Consider the following 26509-nt stretch of genomic DNA (forward strand, 5'->3'; position numbering starts at 1 on the left):
TGTTCCTGCCCTATAACTTACATGGGGGTGACCAAAGTTGCCAAAACGTGTTTATTTCTGCTGAAAAACACGTTTTGATAATTTCTGATCACTGGGGTGAAGGGCTGACTCAGTGTGCTCTTCTGAGCCAGGCAGTTACACTGCGATTCCAAGAGCTGAGAAAAAGCGTTTACTTCGGGCTGAAAAATACGTTTTGAAAACTGTGCTGTTCCTGCCCTATAACTTACATGGGGGTGACCAAAGTTGCCAAAACGTGTTTATTTCTGCTGAAAAACACGTTTTGACAATTTCTGATCACTGGGGTAAAGGGCTGACTCAGTGTGCTCTTCTGAGCCAGGCAGTTACACTGCGATTCCAAGGGCTGAAAAAACGCGTTTATTTCGGGCTGAAAAACACGTTTTGAAAACTGTGCTGTTCCTGCCCTATAAGTTACATGTTGGTGACCAAAGTTGCCAAAACGTGTTTATTTCTGCTGAAAAACACGTTTTGACAATTTCTGCACACTGGGGTTAAGGGCTGACACAGTGGGCTCTTCTGAGCCAAGCAGTTACACTGCGATTCTAAGGGCTGAGAAAACGCGTGTATTTCGGGCTGAAAAACACGTTTTGAAACCTATGCTGTTCCCCCCTATAAGTTACATGTTGGTGACCAAAGTTGCCAAAACCTGTTTATTTCTGCTGAAAAACACGTTTTGACAATTTCTACACACTGGGGTTAAGGGCTGACTCAGTGTGCTCTTCTGAGCCAGGCTGTTACACTGCGATTCTAAGGGCTGAGAAAAAGCGTTTATTTCGGGCTGAAAAACACGTTTTGAAAACTGTGCTGTTCCTGCCCTATAACTTACATGTTGGTGACCAAAGTTGCCAAAACCTGTTTATTTCTGCTGAAAAACACGTTTTGACAATTTCTGCACACTGGGGTTAAAGGTTGACTCAGTGTGCTCTTCTGAGCCAGGCAGTTACACTGCGATTCTAAGGGCTGAGAAAATGCGTTTATTTCGGGCTGAAAAACACGTTTTGAAAACTGTGCTGTTCCTACCCTATAACTTACATGGGGGTGACCAAAGTTGCCAAAACGTGTTTATTTCTGCTGAAAAACATGTTTTGACAATTTCTGATCACTGGGGTTAAGGGCTGACTCAGTGTGCTCTTCTGAGCCAAGCAGTTACACTGCGATTCTAAGGGCTGAGAAAACGCGTTTATTTCGGGCTGAAAAACACGTTTTGAAAACTGTGCTGTTCCTACCCTATAACTTACATGGGGGTGACCAAAGTTGCCAAAACGTGTTTATTTCTGCTGAAAAACATGTTTTGACAATTTCTGATCACTGGGGTTAAGGGCTGACTCAGTGTGCTCTTCTGAGCCAAGCAGTTACACTGCGATTCTAAGGGCTGAGAAAACGCGTTTATTTCGGGCTGAAAAACACGTTTTGAAACCTATGCTGTTCCCCCCTATAAGTTACATGTTGGTGACCAAAGTTGCCAAAACCTGTTTATTTCTGCTGAAAAACACGTTTTGACAATTTCTACACACTGGGGTTAAGGGCTGACTCAGTGTGCTCTTCTGAGCCAGGCTGTTACACTGCGATTCTAAGGGCTGAGAAAAAGCGTTTATTTCGGGCTGAAAAACACGTTTTGAAAACTGTGCTGTTCCTGCCCTATAACTTACATGGGGGTGACCAAAGTTGCCAAAACGTGTTTATTTCTGCTGAAAAACATGTTTTGACAATTTCTGAACACTGGGGTTAAGGGCTGACTCAGTGTGCTCTTCTGAGCCAAGCAGTTACACTGCGATTCTAAGGGCTGAGAAAACGCGTTTATTTCGGGCTGAAAAACACGTTTTGAAACCTGTGCTGTTCCTGCCCTATAAGTTACATGTTGGTGACCAAAGTTGCCAAAACCTGTTTATTTCTGCTGAAAAACACGTTTTGACAATTTCTGCACACTGGGGTTAAAGGTTGACTCAGTGTGCTCTTCTGAGCCAGGCAGTTACACTGCGATTCCAAGGGCTGAGAAAAAGCGTTTATTTCGTGCTGAAAAACACGTTTTAAAAAGTGTGCTGTTCCTGCCCTATAACTTACATGGGGGTGACCAAAGTTGCCAAAACGTGTTTATTTCTGCTGAAAAACACGTTTTGACAATATCTGCATTTTCGGGTTAAGGGCTGACTCAGTGTGCTCTTCTGAGACAGGCAGTTGCACTGCGATTCCAAGGGCTGAGAAAAAGCGTTTATTTCGGGCTGAAAAACACGTTTTGAAAACTGTGCTGTTCCTGCCCTATAAGTTACATGTTGGTGACCAAAGTTGCCAAAACGTGTTTATTTCTGCTGAAAAACACGTTTTGACAATTTCTGCACACTGGGGTTAAGGGCTGACTCAGTGTGCTCTTCTGAGCCATGCAGTTACACTGCGATTCTAAGAGCTGAGAAAATGCGTTTATTTCGGGCTGAAAAACACGTTTTGAAAACTGTGCTGTTCCTGCCCTATAACTTACATGGGGGTGACCAAAGTTGCCAAAACGTGTTTATTTCTGCTGAAAAACACGTTTTGACAATTTCTGATCACTGGGGTGAAGGGCTGACTCAGTGTGCTCTTCTGAGCCAAGCAGTTACACTGTGATTCCAAGTGCTGAGAAAAAGCGTTTATTTCAGGCTGAAAAACACGTTTTTAAAACTGTGCTGTTCCTGCCCTATAAGTTACATGTTGGTGACCAAAGTTGCAAAAACGTGTTTATTTCTGCTGAAAAACACGTTTTGACCATTTCTGATCACTGGGGTTAAGGGCTGACTCAGTGTGCTCTTCTGAGCCAAGCAGTTACACTGCGATTCCAAGTGCTGAGAAAAAGCGTTTATTTCGTGCTGAAAAACACGTTTTGAAAACTGTGCTGTTCCTGCCCTATAACTTACATGGGGGTGACCAAAGTTGCCAAAACGTGTTTATTTCTGCTGAAAAACACGTTTTGACAATTTCTGATCACTGGGGTTAAGGGCTGACTCAGTGTGCTCTTCTGAGCCAGGCAGCTACACTGCGATTCCAAGGGCTGAGAAATAGCGTTTATTTCGGGCTGAAAAACACGTTTTGAAAACTGTGCTGTTCCTGCCCTATAACTTACATGGGGGTGACCAAAGTTGCCAAAACGTGTTTATTTCTGCTGAAAAACACGTTTTGACAATTTCTGATCACTGGGGTAAAGGGCTGACTCAGTGTGCTCTTCTGAGCCAGGCAGTTACACTGCGATTCCAAGGGCTGAAAAAACGCGTTTATTTCGGGCTGAAAAACACGTTTTGAAAACTGTGCTGTTCCTGCCCTATAACTTACATGGGGGTGACCAAAGTTGCCAAAACGTGTTTATTTCTGCTGAAAAACACGTTTTGACAATTTCTGATCACTGGGGTAAAGGGCTGACTCAGTGTGCTCTTCTGAGCCAGGCAGTTACACTGCGATTCCAAGGGCTGAAAAAACGCGTTTATTTCGGGCTGAAAAACACGTTTTGAAAACTGTGCTGTTCCTGCCCTATAACTTACATGGGGGTGACCAAAGTTGCCAAAACGTGTTTATTTCTGCTGAAAAACATGTTTTGACAATTTCTGATCACTGGGGTTAAGGGCTGACTCAGTGTGCTCTTCTGAGCCAAGCAGTTACACTGCGATTCCAAGTGCTGAAAAAAAGCGTTTATTTCAGGCTGAAAAACACGTTTTGAAAACTGTGTTGTTCCTGCCCTATAACTTACATGGGGGTGACCAAAGTTGCCAAAACGTGTTTATTTCTGCTGAAAAACACGTTTTGACAATTTCTGATCACTGGGGTGAAGGGCTGACTCAGTGTGCTCTTCTGAGCCAAGCAGTTACACTGCGATTCCAAGTGCTGTGAAAAAGCGTTTATTTCGGGCTGAAAAACACGTTTTGAAAACTGTGCTGTTCCTGCCCTATAACTTACATGGGGGTGACCAATGTTGCCAAAACGTGTTTATTTCTGCTGAAAAACACGTTTTGACAATTTCTGATCACTGGGGTTAAGGGCTGACTCAGTGTGCTCTTCTGAGCCAGGCAGTTACACTGCGATTCTAAGGGCTGAGAAAATGCGTTTATTTCGGGCTGAAAAACACGTTTTGAAAACTGTGCTGTTCCTACCCTATAACTTACATGGGGGTGACCAAAGTTGCCAAAACGTGTTTATTTCTGCTGAAAAACACGTTTTGACAATTTCTGATCACTGGGGTGAAGGGCTGACTCAGTGTGCTTTTCTGAGCCAGGCAGTTACACTGCGATTCCAAGAGCTGAGAAAAAGCGTTTATTTCGGGCTGAAAAACACGTTTTGAAAACTGTGCTGTTCCTGCCCTATAACTTACATGGGGGTGACCAAAGTTGCCAAAACGTGTTTATTTCTGCTGAAAAACACGTTTTGACAATTTCTGATCACTGGGGTAAAGGGCTGACTCAGTGTGCTATTCTGAGCCAGGCAGTTACACTGCGATTCCAAGGGCTGAAAAAACGCGTTTATTTCGGGCTGAAAAACACGTTTTGAAAACTGTGCTGTTCCTGCCCTATAACTTACATGGGGGTGACCAAAGTTGCCAAAACGTGTTTATTTCTGCTGAAAAACACGTTTTGACAATTTTTGATCACTGGGGTTAAGGGCTGACTCAGTGTGCTCTTCTGAGCCAAGCAGTTACACTGTGATTCCAAGTGCTGAGAAAAAGCGTTTATTTCAGGCTGAAAAACACGTTTTGAAAACTGTGCTGTTCCTGCCCTATAAGTTACATGTTGGTGACCAAAGTTGCAAAAACGTGTTTATTTCTGCTGAAAAACACGTTTTGACAATTTCTGATCACTGGGGTTAAGGGCTGACTCAGTGTGCTCTTCTGAGCCAAGCAGTTACACTGCGATTCCAAGTGCTGAGAAAAAGCGTTTATTTCGGGCTGAAAAACACGTTTTGAAAACTGTGCTGTTCCTGCCCTGTAACTTACATGGGGGTGACCAAAGTTGCCAAAACGTGTTTATTTCTGCTGAAAAACATGTTTTGACAATTTCTGATCACTGGGGTTAAGGGCTGACTCAGTGTGCTCTTCTGAGCCAAGCAGTTACACTGCGATTCTAAGGGCTGAGAAAACGCGTTTATTTCGGGCTGAAAAACACGTTTTGAAACCTGTGCTGTTCCTGCCCTATAAGTTACATGTTGGTGACCAAAGTTGCCAAAACCTGTTTATTTCTGCTGAAAAACACGTTTTGACAATTTCTGCACACTGGGGTTAAGGGTTGACTCAGTGTGCTCTTCTGAGCCAGGCAGTTACACTGCGATTCTAAGGGCTGAGAAAATGCGTTTATTTCGGGCTGAAAAACACGTTTTGAAAACTGTGCTGTTCCTACCCTATAACTTACATGGGGGTGACCAAAGTTGCCAAAACGTGTTTATTTCTGCTGAAAAACATGTTTTGACAATTTCTGATCACTGGGGTGAAGGGCTGACTCAGTGTGCTCTTCTGAGCCAGGCAGTTACACTGCGATTCCAAGAGCTGAGAAAAAGCGTTTATTTCGGGCTGAAAAACACGTTTTGAAAACTGTGCTGTTCCTGCCCTATAACTTACATGGGGGTGACCAAAGTTGCCAAAACGTGTTTATTTCTGCTGAAAAACACGTTTTGACAATTTCTGATCATTGGGGTGAAGGGCTGACTCAGTGTGCTCTTCTGAGCCAGGCAGTTACACTGCGATTCCAAGAGCTGAGAAAAAGCGTTTACTTCGGGCTGAAAAACACGTTTTGAAAACTGTGCTGTTCCTGCCCTATAACTTACATGGGGGTGACCAAAGTTGCCAAAACGTGTTTATTTCTGCTGAAAAACACGTTTTGACAATTTCTGATCACTGGGGTAAAGGGCTGACTCAGTGTGCTCTTCTGAGCCAGGCAGTTACACTGCGATTCCAAGGGCTGAAAAAACGCGTTTATTTCGGGCTGAAAAACACGTTTTTTAAAACTGTGCTGTTCCTGCCCTATAAGTTACATGTTGGTGACCAAAGTTGCAAAAACGTGTTTATTTCTGCTGAAAAACACGTTTTGACAATTTCTGCACACTGGGGTTAAGGGCTGACACAGTGGGCTCTTCTGAGCCAAGCAGTTACACTGCGATTCTAAGGGCTGAGAAAACGCGTGTATTTCGGGCTGAAAAACACGTTTTGAAACCTATGCTGTTCCTCCCCTATAAGTTACATGTTGGTGACCAAAGTTGCCAAAACCTGTTTATTTCTGCTGAAAAACACGTTTTGACAATTTCTACACACTGGGGTTAAGGGCTGACTCAGTGTGCTCTTCTGAGCCAGGCTGTTACACTGCGATTCTAAGGGCTGAGAAAAAGCGTTTATTTCGGGCTGAAAAACACGTTTTGAAAACTGTGCTGTTCCTGCCCTATAACTTACATGGGGGTGACCAAAGTTGCCAAAACGTGTTTATTTCTGCTGAAAAACACGTTTTGACAATTTCTGATCACTGGGGTTAAGGGCTGACTCAGTGTGCTCTTCTGAGCCAGGCAGTTACACTGCGATTCCAAGGGCTGAGAAAAAGCGTTTATTTCGTGCTGAAAAACACGTTTTAAAAAGTGTGCTGTTCCTGCCCTATAACTTACATGGGGGTGACCAAAGTTGCCAAAACGTGTTTATTTCTGCTGAAAAACACGTTTTGACAATATCTGCATTTTCGGGTTAAGGGCTGACTCAGTGGGCTCTTCTGAAACAGGCAGTTACACTGTGATTCCAAGGGCTGAGAAAACGCGTTTATTTCGGGCTGAAAAACACGTTTTGAAAAGTGTGCTGTTCCTGCCCTATAACTTACATGGGGGTGACCAAAGTTGCCAAAACGTGTTTATTTCTGCTGAAAAACACGTTTTGACAATTTCTACACATTGGGGTTAAGGGCTGACTCAGTGGGCTCTTCTGAGCCAGGCAGTTACACTGCGATTCCAAGGGATGAGAAAACGCGTTTATTTCGGGCTGAAAAACACGTTTTGAAAACTGTGCTGTTCCTGCCCTATAACTTACATGGGGGTGAACAAAGTTGCCAAAACGTGTTTATTTCTGCTGAAAAACACGTTTTGACAATTTCTGATCACTAGGGTTAAGGGCTGACTCAGTGTGCTCTTCTGAGACAGGCAGTTGCACTGCGATTCCAAGGGCTGAGAAAAAGCGTTTATTTCGGGCTGAAAAACACGTTTTGAAAACTGTGCTGTTCCTGCCCTATAAGTTACATGTTGGTGACCAAAGTTGCCAAAACGTGTTTATTTCTGCTGAAAAACACGTTTTGACAATTTCTGCACACTGGGGTTAAGGGCTGACTCAGTGTGCTCTTCTGAGCCATGCAGTTACACTGCGATTCTAAGAGCTGAGCAAATGCGTTTATTTCGGGCTGAAAAACACGTTTTGAAAACTGTGCTGTTCCTGCCCTATAACTTACATGGGGGTGACCAAAGTTGCCAAAACGTGTTTATTTCTGCTGAAAAACACGTTTTGACAATTTCTGATCACTGGGGTGAAGGGCTGACTCAGTGTGCTCTTCTGAGCCAAGCAGTTACACTGTGATTCCAAGTGCTGAGAAAAAGCGTTTATTTCAGGCTGAAAAACACGTTTTTAAAACTGTGCTGTTCCTGCCCTATAAGTTACATGTTGGTGACCAAAGTTGCAAAAACGTGTTTATTTCTGCTGAAAAACACGTTTTGACCATTTCTGATCACTGGGGTTAAGGGCTGACTCAGTGTGCTCTTCTGAGCCAAGCAGTTACACTGCGATTCCAAGTGCTGAGAAAAAGCGTTTATTTCGGGCTGAAAAACACGTTTTGAAAACTGTGCTGTTCCTGCCCTATAACTTACATGGGGGTGACCAAAGTTGCCAAAACGTGTTTATTTCTGCTGAAAAACACGTTTTGACAATTTCTGATCACTGGGGTTAAGGGCTGACTCAGTGTGCTCTTCTGAGCCAGGCAGCTACACTGCGATTCCAAGGGCTGAGAAATAGCGTTTATTTCGGGCTGAAAAACACGTTTTGAAAACTGTGCTGTTCCTGCCCTATATCTTACATGGGGGTGACCAAAGTTGCCAAAACGTGTTTATTTCTGCTGAAAAACACGTTTTGACAATTTCTGATCACTGGGGTAAAGGGCTGACTCAGTGTGCTCTTCTGAGCCAGGCAGTTACACTGCGATTCCAAGGGCTGAAAAAACGCGTTTATTTCGGGCTGAAAAACACGTTTTGAAAACTGTGCTGTTCCTGCCCTATAACTTACATGGGGGTGACCAAAGTTGCCAAAACGTGTTTATTTCTGCTGAAAAACATGTTTTGACAATTTCTGATCACTGGGGTTAAGGGCTGACTCAGTGTGCTCTTCTGAGCCAAGCAGTTACACTGCGATTCCAAGTGCTGAAAAAAAGCGTTTATTTCAGGCTGAAAAACACGTTTTGAAAACTATGCTGTTCCTGCCCTATAACTTACATGGGGGTGACCAAAGTTGCCAAAACGTGTTTATTTCTGCTGAAAAACATGTTTTGACAATTTCTGATCACTGGGGTTAAGGGCTGACTCAGTGTGCTCTTCTGAGCCAAGCAGTTACACTGCGATTCCAAGTGCTGAGAAAAAGCGTTTATTTCGGGCTGAAAAACACGTTTTGAAAACTGTGCTGTTCCTGCCCTATAACTTACATGGGGGTGACCAAAGTTGCCAAAACGTGTTTATTTCTGCTGAAAAACACGTTTTGACAATTTCTGATCACTGGGGTGAAGGGCTGACTCAGTGTGCTCTTCTGAGCCAGGCAGTTACACTGCGATTCCAAGGGCTGAGAAATAGCGTTTATTTCTGGCTGAAAAACACGTTTTGAAAACTGTGCTGTTCCTGCCCTATAACTTACATGGGGGTGACCAAAGTTGCCAAAACGTGTTTATTTCTGCTGAAAAACACGTTTTGACAATTTCTGATCACTGGGGTGAAGGGCTGACTCAGTGTGCTCTTCTGAGCCAGGCAGTTACACTGCGATTCCAAGAGCTGAGAAAAAGCGTTTATTTCAAGCTGAAAAACACGTTTTGAAAACTGTGCTGTTCCTGCCCTATAACTTACATGGGGGTGACCAAAGTTGCCAAAACGTGTTTATTTCTGCTGAAAAACACGTTTTGACAATTTCTGATCACTGGGGTAAAGGGCTGACTCAGTGTGCTCTTCTGAGCCAGGCAGTTACACTGCGATTCCAAGGGCTGAAAAAACGCGTTTATTTCGGGCTGAAAAACTCGTTTTGAAAACTGTGCTGTTCCTGCCCTATAACTTACGTGGGGGTGACCAAAGTTGCCAAAACGTGTTTATTTCTGCTGAAAAACACGTTTTGACAATTTCTGATCACTGCGGTAAAGGGCTGACTCAGTGTGCTATTCTGAGCCAAGCAGTTACACTGCGATTCCAAGTGCTGAGAAAAAGCCTTTATTTCGGGCTGAAAAACACGTTTTGAAAACTGTGCTGTTCCTGCCCTATAAGTTATATGTTGGTGACCAAAGTTGCAAAAACGTGTTTATTTCTGCTGAAAAACACGTTTTGACAATTTCTGCACACTGGGGTTAAGGGCTGACACAGTGGGCTCTTCTGAGCCAAGCAGTTACACTGCGATTCTAAGGGCTGAGAAAACGCGTGTATTTCGGGCTGAAAAACACGTTTTGAAAAGTGTGCTGTTCCTGCCCTATAACTTACATGGGGGTGACCAAAGTTGCCAAAACGTGTTTATTTCTGCTGAAAAACACGTTTTGACAATTTCTACACATTGGGGTTAAGGGCTGACTCAGTGGGCTCTTCTGAGCCAGGCAGTTACACTGCGATTCCAAGGGATGAGAAAACGCGTTTATTTCGGGCTGAAAAACACGTTTTGAAAACTGTGCTGTTCCTGCCCTATAACTTACATGGGGGTGAACAAAGTTGCCAAAACGTGTTTATTTCTGCTGAAAAACCCGTTTTGACAATTTCTGATCACTAGGGTTAAGGGCTGACTCAGTGTGCTCTTCTGAGACAGGCAGTTGCACTGCGATTCCAAGGGCTGAGAAAAAGCGTTTATTTCGGGCTGAAAAACACGTTTTGAAAACTGTGCTGTTCCTGCCCTATAAGTTACATGTTGGTGACCAAAGTTGCCAAAACGTGTTTATTTCTGCTGAAAAACACGTTTTGACAATTTCTGCACACTGGGGTTAAGGGCTGACTCAGTGTGCTCTTCTGAGCCATGCAGTTACACTGCGATTCTAAGAGCTGAGCAAATGCGTTTATTTCGGGCTGAAAAACACGTTTTGAAAACTGTGCTGTTCCTGCCCTATAACTTACATGGGGGTGACCAAAGTTGCCAAAACGTGTTTATTTCTGCTGAAAAACACGTTTTGACAATTTCTGATCACTGGGGTGAAGGGCTGACTCAGTGTGCTCTTCTGAGCCAAGCAGTTACACTGTGATTCCAAGTGCTGAGAAAAAGCGTTTATTTCAGGCTGAAAAACACGTTTTTAAAACTGTGCTGTTCCTGCCCTATAAGTTACATGTTGGTGACCAAAGTTGCAAAAACGTGTTTATTTCTGCTGAAAAACACGTTTTGACCATTTCTGATCACTGGGGTTAAGGGCTGACTCAGTGTGCTCTTCTGAGCCAAGCAGTTACACTGCGATTCCAAGTGCTGAGAAAAAGCGTTTATTTCGGGCTGAAAAACACGTTTTGAAAACTGTGCTGTTCCTGCCCTATAACTTACATGGGGGTGACCAAAGTTGCCAAAACGTGTTTATTTCTGCTGAAAAACACGTTTTGACAATTTCTGATCACTGGGGTTAAGGGCTGACTCAGTGTGCTCTTCTGAGCCAGGCAGCTACACTGCGATTCCAAGGGCTGAGAAATAGCGTTTATTTCGGGCTGAAAAACACGTTTTGAAAACTGTGCTGTTCCTGCCCTATAACTTACATGGGGGTGACCAAAGTTGCCAAAACGTGTTTATTTCTGCTGAAAAACACGTTTTGACAATTTCTGATCACTGGGGTAAAGGGCTGACTCAGTGTGCTCTTCTGAGCCAGGCAGTTACACTGCGATTCCAAGGGCTGAAAAAACGCGTTTATTTCGGGCTGAAAAACACGTTTTGAAAACTGTGCTGTTCCTGCCCTATAACTTACATGGGGGTGACCAAAGTTGCCAAAACGTGTTTATTTCTGCTGAAAAACATGTTTTGACAATTTCTGATCACTGGGGTTAAGGGCTGACTCAGTGTGCTCTTCTGAGCCAAGCAGTTACACTGCGATTCCAAGTGCTGAAAAAAAGCGTTTATTTCAGGCTGAAAAACACGTTTTGAAAACTATGCTGTTCCTGCCCTATAACTTACATGGGGGTGACCAAAGTTGCCAAAACGTGTTTATTTCTGCTGAAAAACATGTTTTGACAATTTCTGATCACTGGGGTTAAGGGCTGACTCAGTGTGCTCTTCTGAGCCAAGCAGTTACACTGCGATTCCAAGTGCTGAGAAAAAGCGTTTATTTCGGGCTGAAAAACACGTTTTGAAAACTGTGCTGTTCCTGCCCTATAACTTACATGGGGGTGACCAAAGTTGCCAAAACGTGTTTATTTCTGCTGAAAAACACGTTTTGACAATTTCTGATCACTGGGGTGAAGGGCTGACTCAGTGTGCTCTTCTGAGCCAGGCAGTTACACTGCGATTCCAAGGGCTGAGAAATAGCGTTTATTTCTGGCTGAAAAACACGTTTTGAAAACTGTGCTGTTCCTGCCCTATAACTTACATGGGGGTGACCAAAGTTGCCAAAACGTGTTTATTTCTGCTGAAAAACACGTTTTGACAATTTCTGATCACTGGGGTGAAGGGCTGACTCAGTGTGCTCTTCTGAGCCAGGCAGTTACACTGCGATTCCAAGAGCTGAGAAAAAGCGTTTATTTCAAGCTGAAAAACACGTTTTGAAAACTGTGCTGTTCCTGCCCTATAACTTACATGGGGGTGACCAAAGTTGCCAAAACGTGTTTATTTCTGCTGAAAAACACGTTTTGACAATTTCTGATCACTGGGGTAAAGGGCTGACTCAGTGTGCTCTTCTGAGCCAGGCAGTTACACTGCGATTCCAAGGGCTGAAAAAACGCGTTTATTTCGGGCTGAAAAACACGTTTTGAAAACTGTGCTGTTCCTGCCCTATAACTTACGTGGGGGTGACCAAAGTTGCCAAAACGTGTTTATTTCTGCTGAAAAACACGTTTTGACAATTTCTGATCACTGCGGTAAAGGGCTGACTCAGTGTGCTCTTCTGAGCCAAGCAGTTACACTGCGATTCCAAGTGCTGAGAAAAAGCCTTTATTTCGGGCTGAAAAACACGTTTTGAAAACTGTGCTGTTCCTGCCCTATAAGTTATATGTTGGTGACCAAAGTTGCCAAAACCTGTTTATTTCTGCTGAAAAACACGTTTTGACAATTTCTGCACACTGGGGTTAAAGGTTGACTCAGTGTGCTCTTCTGAGCCAGGCAGTTACACTGCGATTCCAAGGGCTGAGAAAAAGCGTTTATTTCGTGCTGAAAAACACGTTTTAAAAAGTGTGCTGTTCCTGCCCTATAACTTACATGGGGGTGACCAAAGTTGCCAAAACGTGTTTATTTCTGCTGAAAAACACGTTTTGACAATATCTGCATTTTCGGGTTAAGGGCTGACTCAGTGTGCTCTTCTGAGACAGGCAGTTGCACTGCGATTCCAAGGGCTGAGAAAAAGCGTTTATTTCGGGCTGAAAAACACGTTTTGAAAACTGTGCTGTTCCTGCCCTATAAGTTACATGTTGGTGACCAAAGTTGCCAAAACGTGTTTATTTCTGCTGAAAAACACGTTTTGACAATTTCTGCACACTGGGGTTAAGGGCTGACTCAGTGTGCTCTTCTGAGCCATGCAGTTACACTGCGATTCTAAGAGCTGAGAAAATGCGTTTATTTCGGGCTGAAAAACACGTTTTGAAAACTGTGCTGTTCCTGCCCTATAACTTACATGGGGGTGACCAAAGTTGCCAAAACGTGTTTATTTCTGCTGAAAAACACGTTTTGACAATTTCTGATCACTGGGGTGAAGGGCTGACTCAGTGTGCTCTTCTGAGCCAAGCAGTTACACTGTGATTCCAAGTGCTGAGAAAAAGCGTTTATTTCAGGCTGAAAAACACGTTTTTAAAACTGTGCTGTTCCTGCCCTATAAGTTACATGTTGGTGACCAAAGTTGCAAAAACGTGTTTATTTCTGCTGAAAAACACGTTTTGACCATTTCTGATCACTGGGGTTAAGGGCTGACTCAGTGTGCTCTTCTGAGCCAAGCAGTTACACTGCGATTCCAAGTGCTGAGAAAAAGCGTTTATTTCGTGCTGAAAAACACGTTTTGAAAACTGTGCTGTTCCTGCCCTATAACTTACATGGGGGTGACCAAAGTTGCCAAAACGTGTTTATTTCTGCTGAAAAACACGTTTTGACAATTTCTGATCACTGGGGTTAAGGGCTGACTCAGTGTGCTCTTCTGAGCCAGGCAGCTACACTGCGATTCCAAGGGCTGAGAAATAGCGTTTATTTCGGGCTGAAAAACACGTTTTGAAAACTGTGCTGTTCCTGCCCTATAACTTACATGGGGGTGACCAAAGTTGCCAAAACGTGTTTATTTCTGCTGAAAAACACGTTTTGACAATTTCTGATCACTGGGGTAAAGGGCTGACTCAGTGTGCTCTTCTGAGCCAGGCAGTTACACTGCGATTCCAAGGGCTGAAAAAACGCGTTTATTTCGGGCTGAAAAACACGTTTTGAAAACTGTGCTGTTCCTGCCCTATAACTTACATGGGGGTGACCAAAGTTGCCAAAACGTGTTTATTTCTGCTGAAAAACACGTTTTGACAATTTCTGATCACTGGGGTAAAGGGCTGACTCAGTGTGCTCTTCTGAGCCAGGCAGTTACACTGCGATTCCAAGGGCTGAAAAAACGCGTTTATTTCGGGCTGAAAAACACGTTTTGAAAACTGTGCTGTTCCTGCCCTATAACTTACATGGGGGTGACCAAAGTTGCCAAAACGTGTTTATTTCTGCTGAAAAACATGTTTTGACAATTTCTGATCACTGGGGTTAAGGGCTGACTCAGTGTGCTCTTCTGAGCCAAGCAGTTACACTGCGATTCCAAGTGCTGAAAAAAAGCGTTTATTTCAGGCTGAAAAACACGTTTTGAAAACTGTGTTGTTCCTGCCCTATAACTTACATGGGGGTGACCAAAGTTGCCAAAACGTGTTTATTTCTGCTGAAAAACACGTTTTGACAATTTCTGATCACTGGGGTGAAGGGCTGACTCAGTGTGCTCTTCTGAGCCAAGCAGTTACACTGCGATTCCAAGTGCTGTGAAAAAGCGTTTATTTCGGGCTGAAAAACACGTTTTGAAAACTGTGCTGTTCCTGCCCTATAACTTACATGGGGGTGACCAATGTTGCCAAAACGTGTTTATTTCTGCTGAAAAACACGTTTTGACAATTTCTGATCACTGGGGTTAAGGGCTGACTCAGTGTGCTCTTCTGAGCCAGGCAGTTACACTGCGATTCTAAGGGCTGAGAAAATGCGTTTATTTCGGGCTGAAAAACACGTTTTGAAAACTGTGCTGTTCCTACCCTATAACTTACATGGGGGTGACCAAAGTTGCCAAAACGTGTTTATTTCTGCTGAAAAACACGTTTTGACAATTTCTGATCACTGGGGTGAAGGGCTGACTCAGTGTGCTTTTCTGAGCCAGGCAGTTACACTGCGATTCCAAGAGCTGAGAAAAAGCGTTTATTTCGGGCTGAAAAACACGTTTTGAAAACTGTGCTGTTCCTGCCCTATAACTTACATGGGGGTGACCAAAGTTGCCAAAACGTGTTTATTTCTGCTGAAAAACACGTTTTGACAATTTCTGATCACTGGGGTAAAGGGCTGACTCAGTGTGCTATTCTGAGCCAGGCAGTTACACTGCGATTCCAAGGGCTGAAAAAACGCGTTTATTTCGGGCTGAAAAACACGTTTTGAAAACTGTGCTGTTCCTGCCCTATAACTTACATGGGGGTGACCAAAGTTGCCAAAACGTGTTTATTTCTGCTGAAAAACACGTTTTGACAATTTTTGATCACTGGGGTTAAGGGCTGACTCAGTGTGCTCTTCTGAGCCAAGCAGTTACACTGTGATTCCAAGTGCTGAGAAAAAGCGTTTATTTCAGGCTGAAAAACACGTTTTGAAAACTGTGCTGTTCCTGCCCTATAAGTTACATGTTGGTGACCAAAGTTGCAAAAACGTGTTTATTTCTGCTGAAAAACACGTTTTGACAATTTCTGATCACTGGGGTTAAGGGCTGACTCAGTGTGCTCTTCTGAGCCAAGCAGTTACACTGCGATTCCAAGTGCTGAGAAAAAGCGTTTATTTCGGGCTGAAAAACACGTTTTGAAAACTGTGCTGTTCCTACCCTGTAACTTACATGGGGGTGACCAAAGTTGCCAAAACGTGTTTATTTCTGCTGAAAAACATGTTTTGACAATTTCTGATCACTGGGGTTAAGGGCTGACTCAGTGTGCTCTTCTGAGCCAAGCAGTTACACTGCGATTCTAAGGGCTGAGAAAACGCGTTTATTTCGGGCTGAAAAACACGTTTTGAAACCTGTGCTGTTCCTGCCCTATAAGTTACATGTTGGTGACCAAAGTTGCCAAAACCTGTTTATTTCTGCTGAAAAACACGTTTTGACAATTTCTGCACACTGGGGTTAAGGGTTGACTCAGTGTGCTCTTCTGAGCCAGGCAGTTACACTGCGATTCTAAGGGCTGAGAAAATGCGTTTATTTCGGGCTGAAAAACACGTTTTGAAAACTGTGCTGTTCCTACCCTATAACTTACATGGGGGTGACCAAAGTTGCCAAAACGTGTTTATTTCTGCTGAAAAACATGTTTTGACAATTTCTGATCACTGGGGTGAAGGGCTGACTCAGTGTGCTCTTCTGAGCCAGGCAGTTACACTGCGATTCCAAGAGCTGAGAAAAAGCGTTTATTTCGGGCTGAAAAACACGTTTTGAAAACTGTGCTGTTCCTGCCCTATAACTTACATGGGGGTGACCAAAGTTGCCAAAACGTGTTTATTTCTGCTGAAAAACACGTTTTGACAATTTCTGATCATTGGGGTGAAGGGCTGACTCAGTGTGCTCTTCTGAGCCAGGCAGTTACACTGCGATTCCAAGAGCTGAGAAAAAGCGTTTACTTCGGGCTGAAAAACACGTTTTGAAAACTGTGCTGTTCCTGCCCTATAACTTACATGGGGGTGACCAAAGTTGCCAAAACGTGTTTATTTCTGCTGAAAAACACGTTTTGACAATTTCTGATCACTGGGGTAAAGGGCTGACTCAGTGTGCTCTTCTGAGCCAGGCAGTTACACTGCGATTCCAAGGGCTGAAAAAACGCGTTTATTTCGGGCTGAAAAACACGTTTTTTAAAACTGTGCTGTTCCTGCCCTATAAGTTACATGTTGGTGACCAAAGTTGCAAAAACGTGTTTATTTCTGCTGAAAAACACGTTTTGACAATTTCTGCACACTGGGGTTAAGGGCTGACACAGTGGGCTCTTCTGAGCCAAGCAGTTACACTGCGATTCTAAGGGCTGAGAAAACGCGTGTATTTCGGGCTGAAAAACACGTTTTGAAACCTATGCTGTTCCTCCCCTATAAGTTACATGTTGGTGACCAAAGTTGCCAAAACCTGTTTATTTCTGCTGAAAAACACGTTTTGACAATTTCTACACACTGGGGTTAAGGGCTGACTCAGTGTGCTCTTCTGAGCCAGGCTGTTACACTGCGATTCTAAGGGCTGAGAAAAAGCGTTTATTTCGGGCTGAAAAACACGTTTTGAAAACTGTGCTGTTCCTGCCCTATAACTTACATGGGGGTGACCAAAGTTGCCAAAACGTGTTTATTTCTGCTGAAAAACACGTTTTGACAATTTCTGATCACTGGGGTTAAGGGCTGACTCAGTGTGCTCTTCTGAGCCAGGCAGTTACACTGCGATTCCAAGGGCTGAGAAAAAGCGTTTATTTCGTGCTGAAAAACACGTTTTAAAAAGTGTGCTGTTCCTGCCCTATAACTTACATGGGGGTGACCAAAGTTGCCAAAACGTGTTTATTTCTGCTGAAAAACACGTTTTGACAATATCTGCATTTTCGGGTTAAGGGCTGACTCAGTGGGCTCTTCTGAAACAGGCAGTTACACTGCGATTCCAAGGGCTGAGAAAACGCGTTTATTTCGGGCTGAAAAACACGTTTTGAAAAGTGTGCTGTTCCTGCCCTATAACTTACATGGGGGTGACCAAAGTTGCCAAAACGTGTTTATTTCTGCTGAAAAACACGTTTTGACAATTTCTACACATTGGGGTTAAGGGCTGACTCAGTGGGCTCTTCTGAGCCAGGCAGTTACACTGCGATTCCAAGGGATGAGAAAACGCGTTTATTTCGGGCTGAAAAACACGTTTTGAAAACTGTGCTGTTCCTGCCCTATAACTTACATGGGGGTGAACAAAGTTGCCAAAACGTGTTTATTTCTGCTGAAAAACACGTTTTGACAATTTCTGATCACTAGGGTTAAGGGCTGACTCAGTGTGCTCTTCTGAGACAGGCAGTTGCACTGCGATTCCAAGGGCTGAGAAAAAGCGTTTATTTCGGGCTGAAAAACACGTTTTGAAAACTGTGCTGTTCCTGCCCTATAAGTTACATGTTGGTGACCAAAGTTGCCAAAACGTGTTTATTTCTGCTGAAAAACACGTTTTGACAATTTCTGCACACTGGGGTTAAGGGCTGACTCAGTGTGCTCTTCTGAGCCATGCAGTTACACTGCGATTCTAAGAGCTGAGCAAATGCGTTTATTTCGGGCTGAAAAACACGTTTTGAAAACTGTGCTGTTCCTGCCCTATAACTTACATGGGGGTGACCAAAGTTGCCAAAACGTGTTTATTTCTGCTGAAAAACACGTTTTGACAATTTCTGATCACTGGGGTGAAGGGCTGACTCAGTGTGCTCTTCTGAGCCAAGCAGTTACACTGTGATTCCAAGTGCTGAGAAAAAGCGTTTATTTCAGGCTGAAAAACACGTTTTTAAAACTGTGCTGTTCCTGCCCTATAAGTTACATGTTGGTGACCAAAGTTGCAAAAACGTGTTTATTTCTGCTGAAAAACACGTTTTGACCATTTCTGATCACTGGGGTTAAGGGCTGACTCAGTGTGCTCTTCTGAGCCAAGCAGTTACACTGCGATTCCAAGTGCTGAGAAAAAGCGTTTATTTCGGGCTGAAAAACACGTTTTGAAAACTGTGCTGTTCCTGCCCTATAACTTACATGGGGGTGACCAAAGTTGCCAAAACGTGTTTATTTCTGCTGAAAAACACGTTTTGACAATTTCTGATCACTGGGGTTAAGGGCTGACTCAGTGTGCTCTTCTGAGCCAGGCAGCTACACTGCGATTCCAAGGGCTGAGAAATAGCGTTTATTTCGGGCTGAAAAACACGTTTTGAAAACTGTGCTGTTCCTGCCCTATAACTTACATGGGGGTGACCAAAGTTGCCAAAACGTGTTTATTTCTGCTGAAAAACACGTTTTGACAATTTCTGATCACTGGGGTAAAGGGCTGACTCAGTGTGCTCTTCTGAGCCAGGCAGTTACACTGCGATTCCAAGGGCTGAAAAAACGCGTTTATTTCGGGCTGAAAAACACGTTTTGAAAACTGTGCTGTTCCTGCCCTATAACTTACATGGGGGTGACCAAAGTTGCCAAAACGTGTTTATTTCTGCTGAAAAACATGTTTTGACAATTTCTGATCACTGGGGTTAAGGGCTGACTCAGTGTGCTCTTCTGAGCCAAGCAGTTACACTGCGATTCCAAGTGCTGAAAAAAAGCGTTTATTTCAGGCTGAAAAACACGTTTTGAAAACTATGCTGTTCCTGCCCTATAACTTACATGGGGGTGACCAAAGTTGCCAAAACGTGTTTATTTCTGCTGAAAAACATGTTTTGACAATTTCTGATCACTGGGGTTAAGGGCTGACTCAGTGTGCTCTTCTGAGCCAAGCAGTTACACTGCGATTCCAAGTGCTGAGAAAAAGCGTTTATTTCGGGCTGAAAAACACGTTTTGAAAACTGTGCTGTTCCTGCCCTATAACTTACATGGGGGTGACCAAAGTTGCCAAAACGTGTTTATTTCTGCTGAAAAACACGTTTTGACAATTTCTGATCACTGGGGTGAAGGGCTGACTCAGTGTGCTCTTCTGAGCCAGGCAGTTACACTGCGATTCCAAGAGCTGAGAAAAAGCGTTTATTTCAAGCTGAAAAACACGTTTTGAAAACTGTGCTGTTCCTGCCCTATAACTTACATGGGGGTGACCAAAGTTGCCAAAACGTGTTTATTTCTGCTGAAAAACACGTTTTGACAATTTCTGATCACTGGGGTAAAGGGCTGACTCAGTGTGCTCTTCTGAGCCAGGCAGTTACACTGCGATTCCAAGGGCTGAAAAAACGCGTTTATTTCGGGCTGAAAAACTCGTTTTGAAAACTGTGCTGTTCCTGCCCTATAACTTACGTGGGGGTGACCAAAGTTGCCAAAACGTGTTTATTTCTGCTGAAAAACACGTTTTGACAATTTCTGATCACTGCGGTAAAGGGCTGACTCAGTGTGCTATTCTGAGCCAAGCAGTTACACTGCGATTCCAAGTGCTGAGAAAAAGCCTTTATTTCGGGCTGAAAAACACGTTTTGAAAACTGTGCTGTTCCTGCCCTATAAGTTATATGTTGGTGACCAAAGTTGCAAAAACGTGTTTATTTCTGCTGAAAAACACGTTTTGACAATTTCTGCACACTGGGGTTAAGGGCTGACACAGTGGGCTCTTCTGAGCCAAGCAGTTACACTGCGATTCTAAGGGCTGAGAAAACGCGTGTATTTCGGGCTGAAAAACACGTTTTGAAAAGTGTGCTGTTCCTGCCCTATAACTTACATGGGGGTGACCAAAGTTGCCAAAACGTGTTTATTTCTGCTGAAAAACACGTTTTGACAATTTCTACACATTGGGGTTAAGGGCTGACTCAGTGGGCTCTTCTGAGCCAGGCAGTTACACTGCGATTCCAAGGGATGAGAAAACGCGTTTATTTCGGGCTGAAAAACACGTTTTGAAAACTGTGCTGTTCCTGCCCTATAACTTACATGGGGGTGAACAAAGTTGCCAAAACGTGTTTATTTCTGCTGAAAAACACGTTTTGACAATTTCTGATCACTAGGGTTAAGGGCTGACTCAGTGTGCTCTTCTGAGACAGGCAGTTGCACTGCGATTCCAAGGGCTGAGAAAAAGCGTTTATTTCGGGCTGAAAAACACGTTTTGAAAACTGTGCTGTTCCTGCCCTATAAGTTACATGTTGGTGACCAAAGTTGCCAAAACGTGTTTATTTCTGCTGAAAAACACGTTTTGACAATTTCTGCACACTGGGGTTAAGGGCTGACTCAGTGTGCTCTTCTGAGCCATGCAGTTACACTGCGATTCTAAGAGCTGAGCAAATGCGTTTATTTCGGGCTGAAAAACACGTTTTGAAAACTGTGCTGTTCCTGCCCTATAACTTACATGGGGGTGACCAAAGTTGCCAAAACGTGTTTATTTCTGCTGAAAAACACGTTTTGACAATTTCTGATCACTGGGGTGAAGGGCTGACTCAGTGTGCTCTTCTGAGCCAAGCAGTTACACTGTGATTCCAAGTGCTGAGAAAAAGCGTTTATTTCAGGCTGAAAAACACGTTTTTAAAACTGTGCTGTTCCTGCCCTATAAGTTACATGTTGGTGACCAAAGTTGCAAAAACGTGTTTATTTCTGCTGAAAAACACGTTTTGACCATTTCTGATCACTGGGGTTAAGGGCTGACTCAGTGTGCTCTTCTGAGCCAAGCAGTTACACTGCGATTCCAAGTGCTGAGAAAAAGCGTTTATTTCGTGCTGAAAAACACGTTTTGAAAACTGTGCTGTTCCTGCCCTATAACTTACATGGGGGTGACCAAAGTTGCCAAAACGTGTTTATTTCTGCTGAAAAACACGTTTTGACAATTTCTGATCACTGGGGTTAAGGGCTGACTCAGTGTGCTCTTCTGAGCCAGGCAGCTACACTGCGATTCCAAGGGCTGAGAAATAGCGTTTATTTCGGGCTGAAAAACACGTTTTGAAAACTGTGCTGTTCCTGCCCTATAACTTACATGGGGGTGACCAAAGTTGCCAAAACGTGTTTATTTCTGCTGAAAAACACGTTTTGACAATTTCTGATCACTGGGGTAAAGGGCTGACTCAGTGTGCTCTTCTGAGCCAGGCAGTTACACTGCGATTCCAAGGGCTGAAAAAACGCGTTTATTTCGGGCTGAAAAACACGTTTTGAAAACTGTGCTGTTCCTGCCCTATAACTTACATGGGGGTGACCAAAGTTGCCAAAACGTGTTTATTTCTGCTGAAAAACATGTTTTGACAATTTCTGATCACTGGGGTTAAGGGCTGACTCAGTGTGCTCTTCTGAGCCAAGCAGTTACACTGCGATTCCAAGTGCTGAAAAAAAGCGTTTATTTCAGGCTGAAAAACACGTTTTGAAAACTATGCTGTTCCTGCCCTATAACTTACATGGGGGTGACCAAAGTTGCCAAAACGTGTTTATTTCTGCTGAAAAACATGTTTTGACAATTTCTGATCACTGGGGTTAAGGGCTGACTCAGTGTGCTCTTCTGAGCCAAGCAGTTACACTGCGATTCCAAGTGCTGAGAAAAAGCGTTTATTTCGGGCTGAAAAACACGTTTTGAAAACTGTGCTGTTCCTGCCCTATAACTTACATGGGGGTGACCAAAGTTGCCAAAACGTGTTTATTTCTGCTGAAAAACACGTTTTGACAATTTCTGATCACTGGGGTGAAGGGCTGACTCAGTGTGCTCTTCTGAGCCAGGCAGTTACACTGCGATTCCAAGGGCTGAGAAATAGCGTTTATTTCTGGCTGAAAAACACGTTTTGAAAACTGTGCTGTTCCTGCCCTATAACTTACATGGGGGTGACCAAAGTTGCCAAAACGTGTTTATTTCTGCTGAAAAACACGTTTTGACAATTTCTGATCACTGGGGTGAAGGGCTGACTCAGTGTGCTCTTCTGAGCCAGGCAGTTACACTGCGATTCCAAGAGCTGAGAAAAAGCGTTTATTTCAAGCTGAAAAACACGTTTTGAAAACTGTGCTGTTCCTGCCCTATAACTTACATGGGGGTGACCAAAGTTGCCAAAACGTGTTTATTTCTGCTGAAAAACACGTTTTGACAATTTCTGATCACTGGGGTAAAGGGCTGACTCAGTGTGCTCTTCTGAGCCAGGCAGTTACACTGCGACCAAGGGCTGAAAAAACGCGTTTATTTCGGGCTGAAAAACACGTTTTGAAAACTGTGCTGTTCCTGCCCTATAACTTACGTGGGGGTGACCAAAGTTGCCAAAACGTGTTTATTTCTGCTGAAAAACACGTTTTGACAATTTCTGATCACTGCGGTAAAGGGCTGACTCAGTGTGCTCTTCTGAGCCAAGCAGTTACACTGCGATTCCAAGTGCTGAGAAAAAGCCTTTATTTCGGGCTGAAAAACACGTTTTGAAAACTGTGCTGTTCCTGCCCTATAAGTTATATGTTGGTGACCAAAGTTGCAAAAACGTGTTTATTTCTGCTGAAAAACACGTTTTGACAATTTCTGCACACTGGGGTTAAGGGCTGACACAGTGTGCTCTTCTGAGCCAGGCTGTTACACTGCGATTCTAAGGGCTGAGAAAAAGCGTTTATTTCGGGCTGAAAAACACGTTTTGAAAACTGTGCTGTTCCTGCCCTATAACTTACATGGGGGTGACCAAAGTTGCCAAAACCTGTTTATTTCTGCTGAAAAACACGTTTTGACAATTTCTGATCACTGGGGTTAAGGGCTGACTCAGTGTGCTCTTCTGAGCCAGGCAGTTACACTGCGATTCCAAGGGCTGAGAAAAAGCGTTTATTTCGTGCTGAAAAACACGTTTTGAAAATTGTGCTGTTCCTGCCCTATAACTTACATGGGGGTGACCAAAGTTGCCAAAAACGTGTTTATTTCTGCTGAAAAACACGTTTTGACAATATCTGCATTTTCGGGTTAAGGGCTGACTCAGTGGGCTCTTCTGAAACAGGCAGTTACACTGCGATTCCAAGGGCTGAGAAAACGCGTTTATTTCGGGCTGAAAAACACGTTTTGAAAAGTGTGCTGTTCCTGCCCTATAACTTACTTGGGGGTGACCAAAGTTGCCAAAACGTGTTTATTTCTGCTGAAAAACACGTTTTGACAATTTCTACACATTGGGGTTAAGGGCTGACTCAGTGGGCTCTTCTGAGCCAGGCAGTTACACTGCGATTCCAAGGGATGAGAAAACGCGTTTATTTCGGGCTGAAAAACACGTTTTGAAAACTGTGCTGTTCCTGCCCTATAACTTACATGGGGGTGACCAAAGTTGCCAAAACGTGTTTATTTCTGCTGAAAAACACGTTTTGACAATTTCTGATCACTGGGGTGAAGGGCTGACTCAGTGTGCTCTTCTGAGCCAAGCAGTTACACTGTGATTCCAAGTGCTGAGAAAAAGCGTTTATTTCAGGCTGAAAAACACGTTTTTAAAACTGTGCTGTTCCTGCCCTATAAGTTACATGTTGGTGACCAAAGTTGCAAAAACGTGTTTATTTCTGCTGAAAAACACGTTTTGACCATTTCTGATCACTGGGGTTAAGGGCTGACTCAGTGTGCTCTTCTGAGCCAAGCAGTTACACTGCGATTCCAAGTGCTGAGAAAAAGCGTTTATTTCGTGCTGAAAAACACGTTTTGAAAACTGTGCTGTTCCTGCCCTATAACTTACATGGGGGTGACCAAAGTTGCCAAAACGTGTTTATTTCTGCTGAAAAACACGTTTTGACAATTTCTGATCACTGGGGTTAAGGGCTGACTCAGTGTGCTCTTCTGAGCCAGGCAGCTACACTGCGATTCCAAGGGCTGAGAAATAGCGTTTATTTCGGGCTGAAAAACACGTTTTGAAAACTGTGCTGTTCCTGCCCTATAACTTACATGGGGGTGACCAAAGTTGCCAAAACGTGTTTATTTCTGCTGAAAAACACGTTTTGACAATTTCTGATCACTGGGGTAAAGGGCTGACTCAGTGTGCTCTTCTGAGCCAGGCAGTTACACTGCGATTCCAAGGGCTGAAAAAACGCGTTTATTTCGGGCTGAAAAACACGTTTTGAAAACTGTGCTGTTCCTGCCCTATAACTTACATGGGGGTGACCAAAGTTGCCAAAACGTGTTTATTTCTGCTGAAAAACACGTTTTGACAATTTCTGATCACTGGGGTAAAGGGCTGACTCAGTGTGCTCTTCTGAGCCAGGCAGTTACACTGCGATTCCAAGGGCTGAAAAAACGCGTTTATTTCGGGCTGAAAAACACGTTTTGAAAACTGTGCTGTTCCTGCCCTATAACTTACATGGGGGTGACCAAAGTTGCCAAAACGTGTTTATTTCTGCTGAAAAACACGTTTTGACAATTTCTGATCACTGGGGTAAAGGGCTGACTCAGTGTGCTATTCTGAGCCAGGCAGTTACACTGCGATTCCAAGGGCTGAAAAAACGCGTTTATTTCGGGCTGAAAAACACGTTTTGAAAACTGTGCTGTTCCTGCCCTATAACTTACATGGGGGTGACCAAAGTTGCCAAAACGTGTTTATTTCTGCTGAAAAACACGTTTTGACAATTTTTGATCACTGGGGTTAAGGGCTGACTCAGTGTGCTCTTCTGAGCAAAGCAGTTACACTGTGATTCCAAGTGCTGAGAAAAAGCGTTTATTTCAGGCTGAAAAACACGTTTTGAAAACTGTGCTGTTCCTGCCCTATAAGTTACATGTTGGTGACCAAAGTTGCAAAAACGTGTTTATTTCTGCTGAAAAACACGTTTTGACAATTTCTGATCACTGGGGTTAAGGGCTGACTCAGTGTGCTCTTCTGAGCCAAGCAGTTACACTGCGATTCCAAGTGCTGAGAAAAAGCGTTTATTTCGGGCTGAAAAACACGTTTTGAAAACTGTGCTGTTCCTGCCCTGTAACTTACATGGGGGTGACCAAAGTTGCCAAAACGTGTTTATTTCTGCTGAAAAACATGTTTTGACAATTTCTGATCACTGGGGTTAAGGGCTGACTCAGTGTGCTCTTCTGAGCCAAGCAGTTACACTGCGATTCTAAGGGCTGAGAAAACGCGTTTATTTCGGGCTGAAAAACACGTTTTGAAACCTGTGCTGTTCCTGCCCTATAAGTTACATGTTGGTGACCAAAGTTGCCAAAACCTGTTTATTTCTGCTGAAAAACACGTTTTGACAATTTCTGCACACTGGGGTTAAGGGTTGACTCAGTGTGCTCTTCTGAGCCAGGCAGTTACACTGCGATTCTAAGGGCTGAGAAAATGCGTTTATTTCGGGCTGAAAAACACGTTTTGAAAACTGTGCTGTTCCTACCCTATAACTTACATGGGGGTGACCAAAGTTGCCAAAACGTGTTTATTTCTGCTGAAAAACATGTTTTGACAATTTCTGATCACTGGGGTGAAGGGCTGACTCAGTGTGCTCTTCTGAGCCAGGCAGTTACACTGCGATTCCAAGTGCTGAGAAAAAGCGTTTATTTCGGGCTGAAAAACACGTTTTGAAAACTGTGCTGTTCCTGCCCTATAACTTACATGGGGGTGACCAAAGTTGCCAAAACGTGTTTATTTCTGCTGAAAAACACGTTTTGACAATTTCTGATCACTGGGGTGAAGGGCTGACTCAGTGTGCTCTTCTGAGCCAGGCAGTTACACTGCGATTCCAAGAGCTGAGAAAAAGCGTTTACTTCGGGCTGAAAAACACGTTTTGAAAACTGTGCTGTTCCTGCCCTATAACTTACATGGGGGTGACCAAAGTTGCCAAAACGTGTTTATTTCTGCTGAAAAACACGTTTTGACAATTTCTGATCACTGGGGTAAAGGGCTGACTCAGTGTGCTCTTCTGAGCCAGGCAGTTACACTGCGATTCCAAGGGCTGAAAAAACGCGTTTATTTCGGGCTGAAAAACACGTTTTTAAAACTGTGCTGTTCCTGCCCTATAAGTTACATGTTGGTGACCAAAGTTGCAAAAACGTGTTTATTTCTGCTGAAAAACACGTTTTGACAATTTCTGCACACTGGGGTTAAGGGCTGACACAGTGGGCTCTTCTGAGCCAAGCAGTTACACTGCGATTCTAAGGGCTGAGAAAACGCGTGTATTTCGGGCTGAAAAACACGTTTTGAAACCTATGCTGTTCCTCCCCTATAAGTTACATGTTGGTGACCAAAGTTGCCAAAACCTGTTTATTTCTGCTGAAAAACACGTTTTGACAATTTCTACACACTGGGGTTAAGGGCTGACTCAGTGTGCTCTTCTGAGCCAGGCTGTTACACT

Source organism: Atractosteus spatula, chromosome 23 (genome assembly GCF_055471065.1).
Source record: "Atractosteus spatula isolate fAtrSpa1 chromosome 23, fAtrSpa1.hap1, whole genome shotgun sequence".
Taxonomy (NCBI): Eukaryota; Metazoa; Chordata; class Actinopteri; order Semionotiformes; family Lepisosteidae; genus Atractosteus; species Atractosteus spatula.